This window comes from Coptis chinensis, chromosome 4 (assembly GCF_015680905.1).
Source record: "Coptis chinensis isolate HL-2020 chromosome 4, ASM1568090v1, whole genome shotgun sequence".
Taxonomy (NCBI): Eukaryota; Viridiplantae; Streptophyta; class Magnoliopsida; order Ranunculales; family Ranunculaceae; genus Coptis; species Coptis chinensis.
The window spans coordinates 6,987,700-7,002,302 of NC_141459.1; the positions used below are offsets into that span (position 1 = coordinate 6,987,700).

Genomic DNA, 14,603 nt, shown 5'->3' on the forward strand with positions numbered 1-14,603 from the left:
GGTGAATGGTGCCAAACTAGTGTTCTTAGTTCTATATCATCAGAGGCCTTGAGATGTGCAAGACATTGCTCAATAGGTGGGTAAGAAGAATCACTGGGATAGAGGGTGAAAAATTCTTCTTCCGTCATGGCGTCAAGAGATGAGTGGATGTCAATAGGAGAGGACTCGTGAGGTGGTAATGAAGGGTTGCAAAAGAGTCGAAGGAAATCTTCCTCGATGTTATCTACGTCTAGGGAGTAGAAATTGTGATCATTGTCTTCTTCCATAAGAGGGGTATCTACTAGTGTGGGGACTAAAGCGTCAGCCGCACTAATGTGAGGTACAAAACTCTCAATGGACTTCACTTCTCCTTCTATAGGCAAACCTAGTTGTCCCTAATTTTGTCTAAACATGTTAACTTCCACAGAATGATTCCCAAAAGAAAGAGTCATTGAGCTATCCCGACAATTAATTTGGGCATTGGCGGTTGCCAAGAAAGGACGCCCTAAGATGATGGGAGTAGAATCATGAGCAACTTCTGTGTCGAGAATAACAAAGTCGGCTGGATAGTAAAAATCCTGAACTTTAACGAGAATATTTTCAACTACACCCTTGGGATACTTGAACAATCGGCTAACTGCAAAGTCATTTTGGTTGGTTGAAGTTTTGTTAAACCTAGTTGTTTATATAAATAAAAAGGGAGTAACTTAACACTCGCTCCCAGGTCTAATAAACCAGTTGTTATAAAGGTATCACCTAGGGTACATGGTACAGTAGGACGACTAGGGTCCTTGTACTTAACAATTCCGTTATGTTCAGATAAAAAGGGATATTGTTCAGTTAAGAAGGCTCCATTGGGTATGTTGGTTTTTCTCTTCTTGGTGTACAACTCTTTTAGAAACTTAGCGTGTCCAGGTAGACTTTTTATAGCATCTAGAAAAGATAAGTTTATAGTCAGATTTTTACACACTTCCCTAATCTCATCAAAATTCTCGTCCTTTTTAAACACAACTAGTCTCTGGGGATATGGTGGTTTATCTCTATATTTAGCAGAAGGGCTAAAAGTATTATTAGTCTTTGCTTTATCTCTAGCCGTTTTCCATCTAGGTGTCCATATTGGAACCTCTACAGGTGTAGAGTCTTCAATTTCTATTATTGGGTTTTGTAAGGTTTTCTCTTTTGGTTGTGGTTTAACTGGTACTTCTACAGTTGTAGGGTCTTCAGTTTCTATTACAGTATTTGGTATGGTTTCATTTTCAGCTTCTATTTGCAGGTGGTCTTCAGGCATAGTTACTTTGTTATCAACTACTCTCCCTGAACGTAGGGTAGTGACTGCCTGTAGGTCCCTTGGGGTTATATTACCATTAAACTGAATACTTTTTATTTCGAAGGCGGTGTTTGTTGACTTAGGATTAGGCACTGCTTGACCTGGAAACACGTCTGTTTGGTTATTATTTTAGTTATGAGACATGTAAATAACCTTTTGGCACAAAGACTGCATCATTTGCATCGTTTGTTTCATCATATTATAGTTTTGATCATGCCAATCTTTCATCAAGTTGGAGTTTTGTTGCATAATTTGATTTTGTTTTTCCAACAAGGTCACTACTACTACTTCTGTAGATGGTTGAACTGGAATTAAGGCTTGCTGAGCATTCATGTCTTGATGTCGATAGTTCTGGGTCATGGGCACTAAACCTCTATTTTGGTCGCCTAAGTTTCCTTGTCCTTGATATGGAGTTAACTGGTTGAATTTTGAAGATTGTGGTGGTGGTTGTGCATAGACAAGAGGACAATAGAAGTCGGAATGCCCAAAACTAAAATAGACATTACAACGAGTAGATTTAATGTTCATGATAGGAGTGGGTTGTTGTTTAACAGAGATAGCATCTACCTTTTTAGTAAGGGTATCGATAAGAGTTTTAAGCTCGGGATCCGGTTTAACCTCAGAAGAAGGAGTGGAGCGGGAAGAATCATTACCTCCCCAATTGTTGTTCCTCTTAGATTGATCTTCTAAGAATTTATAAGCCTCCAAGGCTCCTTTACTAAGAAAACTACCCCCAGTCATGATATCTAGAACCTCTTTATGATAATGTGAAAGGCCCTTAAAGAAAGCACGAACAAGCGTGTCTTTTGCAAGGTTATGATGCGGACATTCTATGAGAAGATCAGTGAAATGGTTCCAGGCCTCTGAAAAGGATTCATGAGGGTTATGGTGGAAGAAATAAATCTTTTGAAGCATTTCATCAGTCTTCAGTGGTGGGTAAAACTGTTCCATGAACAATTGAACAAGATTAGCCCATGAGTCCACAAAGTTTGGCGTTTGGACAGTTAACCAAGACGCCACCTTGTCAGCTAGGCTAAATGGAAACACCCTAAGTTTAACTTGATCCAGACTTACGCTAGGATGATGGAATGTAGTGAGAACTTGTTCTATCCTACGCATGTGTTGATAAGGCTTCTCGTGGGCTAAACCATAAAAAACCGGTAACAAGTTAAATATATTCAGGGGAATTCGAAAATTCCCCACTAGGTCTGCAAGAACGATGCATGACTTAGGGCCATCGTTTAGTGCTTTATAAAAATCAGAGAGAGGTGTCTCTGGTTCTTTAGCCATTGATGCAGGTATAGTGTGTGAAATTTTAGATAGGCGTGTGATATTGTGTCTACAAAAAACAAGCCTAATTATACTAGAATTGAAACTCCTCTGACAGAAGAGGAGAGGAGTGTAAGGAGTACCTGAATACCTCATTGCTACGCTTATTAATAGCATCTTGTATACGCGACCTTAGTATATTTAACAAGTTGGAAACACTGAATAACTTGAAGAAATGGAAGTTTTTACTAACCTGTGAAGATCGGGCTGTTCAGAAAAGGGCAAGAGGTGCGCTCAAAAATTTCCTAGGTAGGGCGCGGGGTCGCGCTCGTGTCTAACTCGAGTTCCAGGCGCGCTCAGAATTTGCATGTGAAAGGCGCAGGTCACGCTCGTGCCTGAGGCAATTTCTAGTGAGTTGAGCACAGGGGGCGCTCAAAATTTTCTTGTGAAGGGCGCAGGTCGCGCTCGTGCCTGAGGTGATTTCCAGTGAGTTGAGCACGGGGGGCGCTCAGAATTTGCCTGACACGGGCGTAGGTCGCGCTCTTGCCTTTGGCAATGTCCAGTAAGTTTAACGTGCTCCAAAAAATTTGAAATTTTTCCAGTAGTTTTCTAAGACGTTTATCAAGTAGCCTGTAAAATTTCAGATCAATTGGAGCTATGAATGTCCTTCTACTGCCCTTCAAAGTTTGTGAAATAGTTTTCAGACACAATACAAACAACCGATTGGTTATCCAATCAAAACAGAGCCAAAAATCTCTAAAATTTTACTAGAGACTTCTGACAGATCCTACATGTTCTTGTAAAAGTTTTAGAGCAATTGGAGTTCTACAAACCCTCCTTATTGGCTGGTGTTCCAGAAATTAAGTGATTGCAAAACTGCAGAAACACACTGAAAATAATCCACTAGTTAGGTGGTCAAAATAGATAAAAAAAAACTCATCAAATTTTTACTGCACACTCTTGATTTATGATAGAGACTCCTGTAAAAAATTTAATTTTTTTGGAACTGCCTAAGTAACCCTACTCGTCTATTTTTCAAGAACTTATGGTTTGAAAACTGAAATGCAGCACTGTAAAGATCATATTAGTTCACTAGGTAAAACAACTAGAAAAAATCTTAAAAGATTACAGTAAATCAATAACACCTTAAGGATTACGTCTGTAAATTTTTAGAATTTTTCAAAATTTACAAATACCTTTACTGCAGTGTTTTCCTCTGTGAATCCGCAACCCCTATGCCTAAAACAGTTAACAGTACCGAAAATACAATAAATAAGAATGAAAAATTAAAAGGGTGGGTGAGTTGAGAATGGAGGATTGCCCCTTGGATTCAAGCAATTGAATTTTTGTCCTGAAAGAGTTTAAGATGGCAGCGGCGCCATTTGATAATACATAAAAATAGTTAAATACTAATATTAATGTTAACAGCATTAATACGTAATATTACCATTTTTATGTTATCAATTATATTTTCTTACTCTCTCAAATAATAATGAAACAATATAGATAAGAGTATGGATTCGTTCCACTCTTAAATTACCAAGACTCAATAGGATTCAACTAATTAAATTAAGAGGAAAGTGGTGAGAGTAATAATTATATTGATAATAAACTAATTATGATTATGTTATTAACTAAAATGTAAACTAAATAAACTAAACTAATATAAATAAGGTTTTGATGGAAAAGAATAATATAGAGGAAGTAATAAATCCACATATGCAAGTTTATTCATAATTCATTTAGTTCATGTATTAATAAGTCATCATCTCTATCAAATTCCGTAATGCAATGAAATAAAGATTTCTACTTTGTAAGATCCCTAATCAACTATTACTTTCTCTAGTTAATAATTAATTAGCATGAGTGAATAGTACTTCTATCAATCTCTTGTATAGAATTACTAAACTCTAGTTCAAAACTAACAATTTCTATCTCTAAAAATATGAAAGCTTCAAACTTTAAACGCATAAACACAAATAACCAACAAAATCATAAACAATCCTCACACAGGCTTTATTAAAACTCCCATTGATTCATTGGACTGAAATTACTTAAACAATAAAGAGAAAGCATAATAAAAGAACTTGAAGTAAGAGGAGAATTGGATATTATAACTAAAGTTTTTTATTGAAAGGTTTAATGGAGGGTATAAACTAAATCTAAACTAAACTAAAAAGGAGAGAGAGAGAGAGAGAACCCTAATTTATTCTAAACTAATGAGGGAGTAGCTAATCTTTGTTTTAGCCTTAACCCTCTTTATATAGGAGAGGGTTAGATTACAATTTAGTGCATGAGCTTTTAGGCTAGGTTATGGACCTATAAATCAAGTCCATAACCCAATTGGGTAAATCCAAAACTTCCAATTCTGGTCCTATTACTGTAGCACGTGATTTTACTAACTTATACTGCTCTAATTGAGTCAAGGCCTAGACCATTGGAAAGAGCTTTCTGAGCCGGTCATTTTGATGTAAAATGGCCCTAATTCTGAGGCATGAGTCTAAAGATATGGCCTTTTGAAGTTCTATTGACTTTTCTTCAGCTTTCTAATCCGGTTTGACTTTCACTTAACAGCTTTGACTTGGGCTTTTTAAGGGCTTTTTCTCCATGAAACCTGGGCTTTCTTCATAGAACTTTCATAGCAATCACTTTAGCTCCTTTTAGCGCCTAATTAGTAACGAATTTACATTTATTCAACTCCGAAGCCTGAAATACTCAAAAGCACATAATTAGTGATAAACATATATTATTAATAACATAATTTGCTAAATAGAAATACTATTAAAGAGTTAAAACTACAGTTTTGGGCTCTTATCACTGGTTTAAAACGCTCGATAGACCGAGAGCCATCATCAAAACTAATGAGCGGGGCCAAGTCCGAAGAATGCACAACATGTCACGAAAAGTAATCCGAAGTCTAAAAAAACCACATTGGCGAGAGATCTGAAACCGATGTGCAACACCATCATAGCATACAAAACCCTTGTGAGCAAAGATCAGAACCCATGAAGGCAATAATCAACAAATTGAGCAAACAAGCTTATGACGTTCTCATGACGGGCAAATGGACAAAGCAAATACACCCAAAAGTATGTAACATGTCATAGCGAGGATGTGTACCGCATAAGCGAAATGAGGCGGTCAAAATCCAAATGTTGAACAGGAAGTCGATTAATCAAGTGAATAGCTGTGGAGAGGGCTTCAACCCAAAATCTGGGCGAAACTGAAGATTCCAAAAGCAAAACTCAGACAACATCTAACAAGTGACGATTCTTTCTTTCAACTACCCCATTCTGCTGAGGGGTATCTGGACAAGAGCGTTGAGAGAGAATACCCTTTTCTTGTAAGAAAGCCTAACAATCATGAGATAAATATTCCCCGCCATTGTCGAACCTCAGAATCTTAATACTGGATGAGAATTGTGTCTCAATGAAAGCTACAAAAGTCTTAAGAACAGTACTGGCCTCACTCTTAGAACGAAGAAAATATATCCAGGTGTAACGATTGAAATCATCAATAAACGACACAAAATATTTATAATTAGCATATGAGGTGACAGGTGCCTTTCCCCAAATATCACTATAAATAATCTGAAAACATTTATCAGCTCGACTCCCATGAACTGGAAATGGAAGAGTCTTGCTTTTCCCAAGTTTACAAGTATCACAATCAAAGGACAAACTAGAAACCTGAGACTGATCTTTATTATCCAATAAACCAATTTTCAACAAATGAGACAAAATTAGAGCATTGGGATGGCCCAATCTTTTATGCCAAATTTCATGCCTACGTCCAACACTAATACAAGCCAAAGACATAGCAGTAGGAATAGTAAACTGTAAAGGAAACAATCTTCCAACTTTAGGCCCCTTCACGATCACCTTCCCCGACCCTTGATCATGCACAAGACAACCGGCATGGGAGAAAAACACATCACAGTTATTGTCAACTAATTGACCAACCAAAATCAGATTAGTTGATAAACCCGAAGAGACAAAAACAGTATTAAAAGAAGACCCAATATCACCAACTGCATTGATCGGGAGGGTACTGCCATTAGCAATCTGAATGTGTTGCGGCCCGGTATATCGCCGAATGTTGTGCAAAGAATTACAACTACATGTCATATGATTGGATGCTCCGAAATCAACAAACCATGGAGAAGAAATAATAGTGCTCTTACCTTGTAATCCGAAGGCAGAAAAGGCAGAAACAATCATTTGTTGAACCAGTTCTGCGGTAAGAGTAGGTTGACTGGTGCTAGCCTTCGAGAGTGTGGAAGGAGGGCCCTAAACATTAGCTTGAAAAGCATGAGCTTTCCGGTTTTGAGGTCGTGTGGGACACTCCTTGATAATATGCCCCGGTTCCTTACAGTAATTGCAGACTTTTTTAGGACAATTGTGAGCAATGAGACCATACCCTTTGCAACAAAAACACTACGTTTTACCCTTCCCCCATCCTTGGGCAGCATAGGCAACAGTCATCAGATTAGATGAAGATATATCAGTGCCCATCACTACACCATTTGGGCTAATTTGCAACCAATGAGAATTTTCATTAGTAACACATATACATCCGTTAGGTAATTTAAAACATTTAAAATCCGTTAGCAATACAAGTATCCGTTGGTAATATTATGTAACATTTCTTTTAATGTTTTGTGACGTTTGCTCATGTGTTACAGAGTTAGGAAAGAAAAAGGAAAAATCACTTTGTTAAAAAAGAAAAAATAAATCACGTTGAAAAAAAAGCAGAAACTTAAGCGGGAGTTTTTTTATGTTCTCGCGCTCATCTAAATGCCAAACCCAACCCAAATTAAAATAGAATTATAGAAGTCAAAGAAAAAAGAAAACAGGTGTGTTGTGGCTAGGGTTTCCATCGATTTCCTCACTAGGTAAGTCGTCCGACTTCTCTTCCCCCCTCCTTTTCTTCTTGTTCATCTTCTCTTCCTCCCTTTCCAATAAACTGTCTAGGGTTTTGATTTCAGATTTACTAAAGTAAAAATTGATCTATGTTCTTAAGTTATCAAATCATCTTAAATATCAAAGGAGCAGTCGTTGATTTTGTCACCAAGGGTAACTCAAAGTTTGGGTAATAAGCTATATAATTTTGTTTTCTTGTTTATGATTCAGTGTGTTCTTTGAGGTTTCTTGCATTTAAACTTGAGTTGTTGAAGAAGAGTCTAGCATTGGTGGAAGGTGTCTATGATTTATTTGATAAAATTCCAGAAAGAATTTCTGAACATGGAAGTTGCGGTTGAATTGTCTTGATAAGATAACTAACGTTTGAATGAAGTGGCATTGGGGTAGCCACTTGAAGCTCCAATAGAACCTGATGCTGATGAACTCGGAGTTGATAATGCTAACTCAGAAATTGGAATAGAAGACTGATGGCCCTCAATCTCTATCTTATTCCCAGGTTTTTATTTTAGTCTTTCACTTTATCAGTGAAATGTAATAACGTTATGTTATGATATACCTATTTGAATATGACCGTGTGAACATTAATTGCAGGAAGAAATGGAGGCTTCTCTTTTCAGCTCTACAAAGTTTGGCTAGTCATGTAAGCGTTTAAGTTTCTTTTGTATATATCTCAGACTCAAGTATAAAATAGCGCCTTCTATACCAGGGAAGTTCCCTGACACTTATAAGCATCATGTACTTAGTTTTAAGTGTACTCTTGAACTGTTGTGCATTCGCCCTTTTCAGCAATTTAATTTGCTAACCATTTTATCTTGTCTACTCTAAACTATGTATTTCTTTTGTTTCTTATATGCTCCTTTGTTGGATACTTGGATGTAGAGAGAATCAAGCAGATTATGAGTGGAATCCAGGTATCTTACAAAACAAAGTCAATGTTATTCTTTTTATGGTTTTAGTTAATTCCATGCATTGGCAAACCCAATGCTTTACAAGTATAAATTAAGAAAATGAACTTTCTATGTTGGTAACAGTCTGATGTAATTTTAGTGTTGGTATGCTTGTCTTGATGTAATGGCGTTAACTACTTATTAATAAGGATAAGAAATGGTCTTGCTGTTGTTTGAAGTCACATGTACGTAGATATTAAATTATAATTTAAGATAGAGAACATGGTTTTAATGTGGATTAAGGGACACTAGTACATAATAGGCCTTTTGTGACTGTTTTGAAAGAGTTTTTGTCACCTTTGTATCCTAGACCGTCACAAAAGTTTTTTGACATACTTTTTGTGATGTTTATTTTAAAGAATACATGTGTGGATGACTGGATGGAACATTGTGTGACATTTCCACTGAAACTGTTATGAATACCTTGCGTTTATGTGATTGTTTTGATTATTTCTATCCTTGCACACACTCAATTAGTTAAAAAAACTAACTCACAAACAAAAAGCCCGCATTCCATATATGTTTCACAGGTAATTGCTCTTGTGTGGCTCTATCTCTCCCACAACTCTATCTCCCTCTTCACTTGTGCTGCTAGGGTTTCCAAGTTTAAAAATACCTGTAGGGATTATTTGCTCTTAGCTCTCCCATGAATCTCTCTTCTTCACTCAAAATTGGCGTTGAAGTAGTACCAGTAGCTCTTTGAAAATAAGATATTGTAATTGGTAAAAGAATCTAAACATACGAGGTTAGTTGATTGTCTTCTTCCTTTTTGCAATTGAGTGAATTCCTTTTTCAGAACAAAAGCGAGATACACGCGACTCTCTCCCCAATTGAGGAACAATCGTCTCACGCAAGGTATAGTTTTTCATTTAATTTGTTGTTTGCATTTATTTCTTCAGTACAATTTAAACTGTTAAACTCAAATTTTGTGCGATTATTTCGTGGTTTGGTATTTTTCATATTATCTACTGTTTGCAGGTTAAAGTTTTTGTTGATTTTGTTGTTAGAAAGATAGAAAATTTTAATTCACCAACATGAATATTACCGAAATTTTATTGAGTAATTGAATTATTATGAACAAGGAGCAAAACTGTTTTTAGGAATATGGTTCCCGTGCATTAATTTCATATAGACGAACACAGAGTATTTGAGGAAGTGTGAAACAAAAAACTTTAGGTGTTAGAAACACAATATTTTTTTTAACAATGCCGAACATATAAGGTAATAGGCTAAAAGCTGAACTTGTTGTCAAGCGAATTTGATTAATTAGCTGTATTTTAAATATTAAGGACTGCCATGGCTTGTTTAATGCTTAAGCCTGAGGTTAAGGTGCAACATGGTTCCGTCCTGGGTAAACGCTAATTGGTAAACACTATTTATCGAAGCCGACCGCGGTCTATTTTTACTCTATTCCGTTGATGATTATACTTGAATGTGATAACTGTTTTTGTTGTTCTTGCATGAGAGCATTGAGTATTTGAGTGTGTATGATTAATGTGTTTTTACAGTGACCAGTAGATTTCATAGTAGAACAGCAAGTCTGCTTATATAAGTTAATAGAAGGACAAGGGCAGTGTTGGTGCTAGTTAAGCAAGGGTCATGTCTTGTTTTCCCCTTACATTTCTTTTGGGATGTTCGGACCTTGATATATAGTGGTCTTGTTTGTTTTTCTTTTGCCTAGCGGATAGTATGGACGTATGGTTCACGCGACACACAGTTAAATCTTTTTGATTTTGAACTAACATTTGACTTTTTAATCTTCGTTTGCTATTTTGTTACTGTTATAGAACTTATTGAATAAGGATATTCTTTTAACAATAATCTAATCAAGGGGGTGAGGCATCAACGTGGTAGAAGATCCTAGAGAACTCTGTTCAAATTGCTTGTGTTGACTTGTTGAAGCTTTATTTTGTTACTTTTGTTTAGTCCTTTGGAATTATTTGATGTTGTTTACTCGCATGCAATTAAAAGCTTGCTTTAATTTCTTAAGATTCAAACTAGAATCCTCTAAACACTTAAACTGTAACCTGTTGGTTAATGAATGATTCAATGCTTTTTTAGGACATATAGTCTATAGAATACTTTGATTATTTTCTCTTTAGTAACGACCCTCCTTAGTCTATTGTAACTTTAGTACTTATTCAAACTTCAGTGTTTGTTTTCCTTCAAGAGCTTCAACATACTTTCTTCCAATTGGTTTCCAAATGACGCTTCTATTCTTTGTGGATGTGGAATAAGTGCAGGTCTCATTTCCAATGTCTTAACTAATATGCGAATTTTGTCCAAGTGCATTAAATAATATGGTGGATGTTATTCAAACTGATTTCTTAGTGGTAGTCTTAATTCATTGGTTAATAGTTATTATAGCTGATTCAAATAGGGGTTGTAAATATGATTGAAGAAGACACACCTACTACTCGTGTTGAAATAGCCTTGAGGGTGTTCCGAGAATGCTAGCTACTTGTACTGCAGATGCCTTTGGGGGGGATGCAATCGATTTTGAGCATTTTTTTATCTTAGTTGGAGTTGGATTTGGCCGGGACAACCTACATAGGATAGATAGTACTTTGTCTGCGTTTTTCTAATTAATGAGCCCAAATTCATTGCATTCAGAGATCGACCACATCTCCGCCGCGCGCATCGGCTGGAGGCATCGAGGCCATTCACACCGCAGTGGAAATGTTTGTTTTATGAAAGTGCAAACGCAGGCTGGTCTTTCACACCGCATTCATTTGCCAAGTCTGTATGTTAAGCTCCATGGGATCCCATTTGATGTCGCAAAATTTGCTTCGCCTCGGGAGATATATATATTATCATCCCTCGATACCGTGGTTTTAAGGGAGAACTTCCCGGAATGGAAGGGATAGATAAAAGAATTCAGTATTGTTAATGTGTATGGTGTGTTGTTTCCTTTGAAATATATTGATGAACAAGCATTTGTTTCCTTTAGAGAATCGCAATAGCATATCTGTTGGCTGCATTATGTGAGATTTGGCTCAAGCGTGGCGATGTCGTTAAATCAGAAATGTCATTGCTGAAGAATTACCAATTTTAGTGGTAAGTTTCACATGTATTGCTTTGGTAAGTTTCACATGTATTGCGTTAACAATATTGTTCTCTTCAGTTATGATTTTGCTTTTTATCGCAAGAAGACTCTCTGCTTATTTCACTGTTGTGCACATGGCTCTATTGTATGGTTTGTTTGTCCCCTCGATTGGGAATACCAACTTCAAGTGAAGGCACTTCGCTGCAACAAGGACCTTCACCGTAGGTTCAACACTCTTTGTATAAATATTTAACTTGATTTCCAGAACTTCAGGTCTGGCCTTTGTCTGAAATCTGTAGCTAATGAGTTGTATATATTCTTATTTCCATCTGAAGGTGAAATGTGGAGTAAGGGGAGACACTAAACAATTACTTTTAACATCAAGGACTAGAATGATAAAAGTAGAAAGTAGAAACTGAGTTGTCAACTGGTGTTAGTTTCATTACCTCTTGGACTCACTAAACGGACAGTAAACGTCGATCCTTCTTCCATCAAATGGCATGTTTGAAAAATAAATGCATTCGTCGTATAATTGCACTTGAATTATCATTTCTTACTTAGGCTATGTTTTTAGTCACCGGAGTTGTGTTGTAAACTTCTAGAACAGGGTGGTCCTCTACTATATGATAGCTGCTCTTTCGTTCTATTTGAAGGTGCTGGTGCTAAAGTTACATATGTTCTAACTTTCATTCTCAATAGGAATGGGAGCAGTTCATTGGGTTGTAATGTCTAAGGGAGCTCTATTGATGATCATTCCTCACTTTCAACTATATCACGCCTCCACTCCAGCGCTCCAGGTCTTCTCTCCACTCTCAAGGTACGTTCCTACACTCCTACTTTTTTTCTTTTTCTTCTCCAGCCTCTCTCCACTCTCTTTTATGTTCTTCACTTCACTTCTCTCCCTTTTTTTTTTTTCTTCTTTTCTGTCTCTCTCCACTCTCTTCTTCTTCAGTTTTGCTTGGTAAATGAAATAGAGTATGGCCTGCAGTAGTGGCTGGAAATAGAGAAGTCAAAAGGAATGGTGGCTTGATTACGTCGCCGTAGTACAACCTACATAGAATAGATAGTACATACTTTATGTCTGTTTTTTCCTTATGTATCAAACTCTATTTCTTTTTACCTATCTACCTTAGTTTAGTCTTCTAAGTCCTCTGTTTTTGTAATTTGGATCATTCGTCTTTTTTAGGTCCAAGATGATAGATTATTATGTGCTAAGATTATGTGTTGAATCTTATTTTTCATCAGGATGTTATAGAGTTCCAAATGAATTTCTTTAAGAGTACAACTAAGCTCAATCTCAAGCATCAAAATATGGCTCAATCAAATTTCTCTGCTTCATACAGAATAACAACACTCTATTGGTCCAATACCAATTAGATTCCAAAAGCTCAACAACAAACGCAGAGCCTTCCAGAGATCTAGCTTAGCTCATCACTACTAAAAAAAAGGTATTTTATATCGGTTATGAAATTGCTGCTCTATCGGTTTTGTGCAAATGTCTTTTTTTGTTGATTTGATAGACTGATTTCTAATGATGCCTTGAATTTGGTTAGGGGTTTATGCTAAGATGCAGCACCGTGTTTCGTGTGAGGTTCACTCACATGTTGAGAGTTCGTTCTAGGACTAACAGAGATTTAGGCGCATAGTACATTTATTAATATGAAATTTTGTTAGTAACTTTTTCTTGGTTGATTGGTATGCATCTGAATTTGGCTTGTTATAGTTTGTTGTAGCTGAAAAAATGAATGGTATGATCATTTGTTTGAATGCAATTAATTGATGCTGATATGCTAATACTACTGCTAGTTTTGGATGGATATCTGCGAATTCGCTTTTGTTTCCAGGGTGTTGATTTAATGTTTGGAATTTTTGTTTAAGCTTGTCTTATGTTCACTAAGTTCTTCGGTGCGACTTGTTATGACACATATAAGTTGTCGTAGAGCATTGTAGCATAAGCTTCCATATATTGTTTTGAAGTTTTATCCTATATATTTTAGAAATGTCAATTGTGACTGTAAAGTATGTAATAGTGTACTCTGACGACTATCTGTTAAATTTATCAAATACTGAAATCATTCTTAGTATTTGAAAATCTCATTTGGATTTTGTTTTACTCAAACCCAATCAATTTGAGAAGTTTTCATAAATTTTTTTGGATGGCTTATGTAGTGGTCCACCTGATAGATACTGATTGTGTTGTTTACCTTTGTTTGAGTCACCGTGTAATCCCTGATGTTATTTTTTGCCGCTAATTTATGTAATTTCAGATTGACGAAGACATTCTCCGAAGTGATTAAGATGGGATTTGACAGAGTCAATTAATGAATCTCTTTGCGCCAGAAAGTACAAAATGAGGTACTATCGATGTTTCATGGCGATCTTGATATTTTTCCACTTCATTGGTGTAATTTGTTGAAACCTTTTCAGGCCACCATTGCATATTATTTGCTTATGGATAACCGCTTCCCGAGCTACCGGCCGCTATCTTGGAGCCGAGTTTGAGGAGTCAATGGTGTGTTTTTTCTCAATGTATAGTTTTCTTTTATCATTTTGTAGTCCTTTGCTTATTTTATATACTAGTGGGTGGGGATACCCACTCGCCAATAGCGTAGCCATGGTATAGATTTCAATGGCACAATAGTAATATAAGAGCAGATAGTAGTAGTATTAGAATATCAAACAAATAGTAGTAGTAATTAAATCACTAATCCCTAAGCTCAAAGTCTCACTATTGCCCAAACCCCTTAAGTTCCGAGGGTTAACTTAAATAACACTAGAAAATAGTTTGTTAGTTTATTGTTAAAGTAATCTACTGAATAGACATATTGTTCATGTGTTCCATTTTTTTTTTCCTTCCAGGTGGTATTCAAGCTTTTCCATGGTGGAACGAATATGCAAAGCTTTCATGCAAATGGAGTCATTTATGCAGCTCTGTTATTGTTTCTTTGCTTTAGTTTTAACTTTTTGTCGATGAAAATTGATAAACACTTTAACTAGAAACTTGGTTTTTGCTTATTTGTTTAGTGTTGATAGATTAGGTGTAATGAGTTGTTCTGGTTGGCGTGGGCATTTAGAACATTTTGTTTTCATTATGTTTTTGTTGTGTGGATGAA

At 36.3% G+C, this 14,603-nt stretch overlaps 1 long non-coding RNA gene across 2 annotated transcripts; it reads left to right on the forward strand.

Moving 5' to 3' along the window:
• The first annotated feature begins 7,094 nt into the window (after nt 1–7,094).
• LOC147501550 (uncharacterized) lies at nt 7,095–9,151 on the forward strand. Of its 2 annotated transcripts, none has more exons than XR_015219831.1 (4): nt 7,095–7,469; nt 7,563–7,993; nt 8,089–8,137; nt 8,377–9,151. It is a non-coding gene; the product is annotated as an uncharacterized LOC147501550 (long non-coding RNA). The 2 variants fall into 2 exon arrangements; XR_015219830.1 differs by having other exon boundaries at nt 7,708–7,993; nt 8,377–9,150.
• The last annotated feature ends 5,452 nt before the right edge of the window (nt 9,152–14,603 follow it).